We start from the raw sequence: 6,927 nt of genomic DNA, 5'->3' as shown, positions 1-6,927 counted from the left end.
TGAGGTCACATGCAGCATTTCCTGGAACGCCCTTGATGATGCTTCCCAACATCCCGCCAGGTCACTTATAATAATGGACAACGCATCACACCACTGCAAAATCATAAATAAAGCACAAACACAGAGCTTACGAAAACAAGAAATTATAAAGTGGCTTCTTGATAACAACCTCCCTCATAACCCTCTGCACACTAAGGCTGAGCTGCTACACCAAGTGAAAAAAAACAAAGACAAGCAATTGTTTGAAATTGATGAAATCGTCAATAATCGTGGTCACCAGGTGCTGCGGCTTCCTCCCTATCATTGCCAGCTCAACCCCATAGATTTGGGCTCAGGTCAACGATGATGTGAGGAAGAGAAACTCAAATTCTTCTCAAAAATTACGAGTGATCGAAGAGCTGACGAGAAATGCGATAGAAAAAGTAACAGCAGAAAACTGGCAGAAATGTGCGGCACACACACACACACACACAAAAAAGAAGAATTTATGAGAAATGACACTGCTGTAAACCACATGGTAGAAAATTTTGTTATCAATATATTGAACGAGTCCAGCAGCGATGAAGATGAATAAACAAGTGTTGTGTGAGGTGTCTTGTGTATACTTATTGTAAATAAGAGTTGTAAATATAAATATAAGCCATATACTGAACATAATTTGTTTAATATTATACAAGAGAGAGAGAGAGAGAGAGAGAGAGAGGGGGGGAGGGAGGAGGGAAGGAGGAAAGAACAGAGAGAGAAGGTGGGGAGGAAGAGGGAGAAACTTTCCATTTTCCTATTAATCAAACACACACACACATTAGAAGGGAGAGAGAGAGAGAGGGTAATGCGTATTTCACCTTTTTTTTTTAATATAAAACTCTATCTTGATTGAAGTTATTCTCAGCAAATCATATGACTGATATTTTCATAATTATAACGTTTCACCATACCACGATGAATTGGTGATTTTCTTAGGTTTGCTAATCAGGATAGAACTCATAATAATGCCTTCAAATTACACAAATTCATGTTTGGATTGGATGTAGGATTAATTAATATTAGGTCAGAAAATATATTATTGCTATATTTGAAGATTAGACAATAAACAGTTCAATTCTCTCTCTCTCTCTCTCTCCCAGGAGAGTAGGCTGGAGAAAGAGTCAGGTGAGGTCACTTTTATCCCTCTGTACGGTCACCTGCGTTCGACTAGGACTTGGGCGTAGCTTCTCCGCCACTTTATATGGAACAGAGTACACTACTAAAACCCTCTGATGCAGTGATCATATTTACAAATTTACTGTATTCATTCTTGGTACTTCCAGACTATTTTATTCAACTCTGGGATGATGTCTGGTAAATACAGGATTCACAAAGGCTATATCTAACTCCAGTTTGAAAAGTATCTCCTTTGTTAAATAAAATGGTCTTAAAATGCAAAAAAACAAAATGCAAATACATCACTGGAATTAACTGATTAACCTCATGAATTTTGTAATGTACTGTTTAACTTATTCAAATTTCTGCCAGACAATGGTAGGCCTAATCATATTAAGAGAGTCCCCAGAGAGTAATGGAGTTAATGAAGGCTATGCTTAAATCATAATCATCATCATCATCATCATCTAGACCTTACTTCCCACCTAAATCCTCCAAACTGAAAATGTCTTTCATGCTAAACATTAAAATCATCCAAAAACAGCCATGTGGAGGGGATGGGGAATGAAAGATTGACTAGAAGAGTGTATATGAGTAAGGTGAAGGGAGTGGCAAAGGATAAGAATGAGGGATGAAGTGAACAGATATATGAGAGGAGGGTGTGAGTTGGGGGAAAGGCAGACAAATGACAGAGGACAAGGCAACATGGAGAGGATTTGTTTGTGGTCACCCTTTAAAGGATGAATGCATCTGGCAACAGACAGACAGTCTCTTTCATTAGCTAAATTCTTACCGTATATTCTTGTCATCTCACAGTGAGTTTATTCAGTTTAGGATATACGTTTGAACTGGCAGGGTTAGATATAGCCTTAAAATCCTCTTTAACAAATGCAAAGTTAAGTACATACCACTTTGGCAGAAGCTTTTAGATCCTTTGAAAATTTCTGGAAAAAAATAAAAGAAAGCTAAATTAGTACTTATTGCATGATGACCCTCAAAAATCCCCTAACAGTTGACTTTCACCCAAAATAATGACCACAACACAATATATATAAAGCCTGTACTGAATGATACGGAACAGTGATTATACAGTACTATTTTCATACACAGAATTTGTACATTTATGCATAGAATTATAAATGACTGGAACAAGTGACCAAAAAATGTTGTGATTACCACTTCTATAAATGTTTTCAAAGGTAGATATAACAAATTTATATCAGATACAAAACTGGAGGTGGGCAATAAGACCTATGTGAATCATTAATGAATCCCATAGATTATACTGAGGAGTCTATTGTTTGTAAAAGATCAGGAGTGCTGTAAATGTTGCTCACTCATATGCTTGTATTACAAATTAAGATTTATATTAAAGCTGATGCTTTAATGTAATGAAGAAAAGTTCACTATTTTTCAAACATATTTTTATGTTCTTTTCACTTTAACTTGGCCCAGATTCTTGTCCTTTTGCAGCTAATTTTATACAGATCAATGGCAGAATGAATGCTTCAACTTTACACTTTTTTATACCAGTAACATTTCTATAACTAGCACCGCAATCTAGTGTTAATCTGTTGTTACAACTCTGCACTGTCAAAGTGAGGGGTACAGAATAGCTATAGTTATTATTCTTATACCTTAGCTTGGTCCAGATATTTGTCCTTTGCATCTTACTTCTCATAGCTCAATGGCAGGGAGGAAAAATATATACAGTATACAGTACTATGACCTTCTATCCTTTTCATAGGACTTCTTTGTGACAAACACCATACTCTACTGCAGTGCTGATTTTCTCTTTTAATAACAGATGGGTAGAGGAAGGAAAACAAACTAAATATAGAAGAGAAAATCCATACACCAGACTACAGACGGCTTTCATTCATAAAAAAATCTGTAAAAGTTGAACCTGAACTGCTAGGTGTTGAAGTCTGAGGGTACACTAATCTGAGGAAGCGAATTCTAAAGTGAAGCCGTTACAGCTCTCTTTGGGACAAATAAATGTAAAACAAAGTAACCACACACTGGAGTTTGATTCTTACCCTTTGAGGGACCTTAGTTTTTAGCTTTTTGCGATTCTTCAGCTCTTCAGCAAATGCCATGAGATCAACCTCTATCAGGTCCTTTGTCTTCACCTTCTTCTTGACCGTGCTGGTGGGCAAGGCTTCAGCTCCTTGGGGAGAATCAACAAAACTTCTCTCGGGTACTGTTTGCCTGTTCCTCTTTACTGTTTGTAGTGCACTGCTGTAACTAACAAGTCCCACTTGATTTAGCACACTGCTGTCATTTTTGGTGGGTGATACATCGCTTCTGTGCTGAGACTGAACAGTATAATCCGCCACCTTGATCCCAGCACTTTTGCCTTTGGATGCATCAACTGTAGTGTCAGGATGATCTGCTGCATGAGAACTGTAGGTCCTCCTTTTAGGCACTGCCCCTGTGGAACTAGTCTTTGTCCAGTGTAAGGCTGGGTACTCATTACTCAACACTGGTACCTGCTGACGACTAGATATGGCTTTCTGTGAACCTCCAGACAAAGCCTTCTCTAGGAAATCTCTCGTTACCATGGTTACCTTGGAGTCAGATTTGAGTCTCTGCTGAGCTTGCTTGATCTTAATCTCGCACTTCCTGATCTTCTCCTCCTTTTTCAGCTGCTTGGCCTCTAACCATTTTTTAGCAGCTTCTGGATCAAAGAGACCTTTGAATGGGAAATCATCTATTTATAGCCTGATGCCTTAATAACGTAAGGGGTGACCACAAACAAACTGTCTCCATATCACCCTGTCCCTTGCCATCTCACTGGGATTTTCCTTCTGTAGTATTATTAGCATCCCCTGGTTTTGTTTTCCTGGCATAATTTCCTTCACGGTGTTTTTTGTCAGTGAATGAATAAAACTGCATGAAAGACGAAAGACAAAAAATGTACTGAAGGAGTATAGTTGTGCCTGAGTCTTTCCCATATTGGATGAGACCAAACTGTGTGGCCCAGTCACCCTGGTGGTTGATGCAGGTGACATGGTGGCCCAGGGCTGAGTGGAGACAGGCCAGGATGTGCCGTTGATGGTGGAGCACAGGTGGCCAACGTGGAAAGGCTTGCAATGCTGGGTGAGCTGTGGGATGAGTGGTGGAAAAAATAATGGTCATGTTCAAGACTGGAAAACTGTTACTGATAAATGGCACAACCAGCTCCAAATTATCCCTTATAAGGTGCAAGAACCCTGGGTTAGGGTACCATACTGAAAAATTTAGGGAAAACAACAAGCCTACTCTTCTTGTGGCATTACATGATCAGAAAAACACCATTTTTTTTTTTTTTTTTTTTTTTTTTTTTAGAACTAAACCTATGTGTAGGAGGCATAAGACTTACTTACTCAGTGTAGAGCCACTAGAAGTGGAAAGAATAGTAATAAATGACAAGAAGGAAAGGAAGAAGTAGGATGAGGATGGCAGGCACTGAGACAGAATAGGAAAGAGAAGGAAGAAGTAGGCAGCACTACTTCATGTGAGAGGACAATGGTCACCACCACCTACCACCCACAAAGGCCTGGTACAAATATCTTCAATCTTGACAGGATCCTCTTCACAGTGTGGTGGGTGAGTCGGAATGACACCCACACAAACAAAACATTATGACATACATACATCATCTAATCCTGTGTTGCCCCATGAGCAGCACAGGAGGCCGGGGCTAGGCAAGTCGGTCATGACATTTAAGATGAGAATGACCAGCCTCACTCATCCCTCAGTGGCATTACATGAGCAATAAACCCCAATCACCCCTTGGATATAAACCTACTCAGGCTCAGTCCAAATAATTCAAAACTGAAATTTACACCAATAAAGGAAAAAAAAAGTATGCCTGGGGTTATAAGACTGTAGGTAACATTAGGACACGAGTGCCAATTCTGAGGAAAAATGAGTTGTGAGGGGCTGTGAGAAAAATTTTGTGAGTACTGTAAGGAGTCACTGAAAATACAGTATTTTACATATTGGCATCAATCCTGAGCACAGTTGCTTCAAAGAGAACTTTGAATGGGAAATTCATCTATTTATAGCTTGATGCCTTAATAACGTATGGGGTGACCACAAACAAACTGTCTCCATATCACCCTGTCCCTTGCCGTCTCACTGCCCTCCCTTCAACACACACCTCCCTCTGCCATATATCTCTCCACTCCATCCCTCCATCTCATCCTTGGTCTCTTTATACAATGATAAAATGCCACATGAGCTTGTGATAGGTGTAATTCTACTGGACAAAAGGGATCCATATGTTTACTGAATTAGACCAACCCTCACCACAGTTCTAGGTCATCGTGACAATGTATTTTTGGGGCGAGGGGGGAGTTATCATCATTCCAACTTCATTTCCCACATAAAACAAGGGCTGAGGCAAAGAAGAAAAACAAGAGAGCAAGAATTTACAACTTAGGTGGTGGTGGCCATCATCCACTCACTTGATGTAGTGCTGCCTACTTCTTCCTTCACCTTCATTAATTTTTTTCTGTGTCTGTCCTCCTCTCTTTCTATTTTTCCCATTTTGTCACTTTTTATTTTTATTCTTTCCTTTTCAGGTGGATTTATATTGAAAAACAAGCCTAATGGTTTCCTGGCTTTTATAATGCTGGGTGGTAACTATATAACCAATTTATACATGTTCCCTACATGCCAACAAGTGGGTTGGTGGAGGGTTAGTGCCCCTCCCTGTAAAACCACTAACCCAAAGACAAACAGCCAACCTGTACGGGATTATGGCATCTGACTATAGACAGACAGATAAAAAATAAAAATGCCCACTCACCCACACCCACCTGTACTCCACAAGGACCCTCTGGTGTGGCAGGAGGTTGATGAGTGCAATGCATTACCAGAACGACTCAGGAGTGTTGTTGGTGATGCTGAGGACTTCTGATGCTAGCTGGCTGTAGTCCTCTGCAAAATAACAAAGTCATTGGAGGAGGGAAGTGCATAAATCATCATTATCATCTTCATCTGCATCATCATCACCATCATCATCATCATCATCATCATCCAGATCTACTTTCCAACCCTAGGATGGTGTGAGGTAAAGTGCACAGCCAGAAATAACTATATAGAATGTGAAAAAAAAGCCTATCCAGTTGAATGTGCCACACACTCACTCCCTCACCATTCAAGCCCCTGGAATCCTGACTCCACCTCATAAACATCCACACTTAAATGCTTCATATTCTGGCATTAATATCCTGTATATCTCAGTAGTCAAGATGGAGAGATGGTTATTTTATGCTGTGATACATAGACAAACAGACAGACTGACAAATGAGGAAGTAAAGGAGCATTGTGGTGTTGATGTGGTTGAAAGTGTTGAGAAATACTCTGAGATGGTTTGGCTATGTGGAGAGGATGGACAATGAGAGACTGACTAGAAGAGTTTGTAAATGACGTGGAGGGGAAGTGGGGGAGGGGGAGACCAAGACTGAGAAAAGGGATGGAGTGGAGAGGATGGAGAATGAGAGAGTGACTAGAAGAATGCATGTGAGTGAGGTGGAGGGGGAGACCAAGGATAAGATGGAGGGATGGAATGGAGAAAGATAAGAGAGAGGAGTCCAGTATAATTATCTGTGCAAGATAGTGTCATTTATGTAAGGTTATTATTTCATGAACTTGGACAAGATATTACTGCAAGTATAATTATGTAATTCTGTTCACTGCAGCACCAACGTATACCTTCATGTAAAGAAAAAATACAAATGCTTTACCCAGAGTGTAAATGGTAGGGCATGTTTATTTATAATGATTTTTGTATCG

The sequence above is a fragment of the Coenobita brevimanus genome, unplaced genomic scaffold (assembly GCF_032717465.1).
Source record: "Coenobita brevimanus isolate Jiangsu-jjx unplaced genomic scaffold, ASM3271746v2 jjx.HiC_scaffold_2807, whole genome shotgun sequence".
Taxonomy (NCBI): domain Eukaryota; kingdom Metazoa; phylum Arthropoda; class Malacostraca; order Decapoda; family Coenobitidae; genus Coenobita; species Coenobita brevimanus.
The sequence above is the reverse complement of the archived record's forward strand: the minus strand, read 5'-3'. Positions refer to the sequence as shown.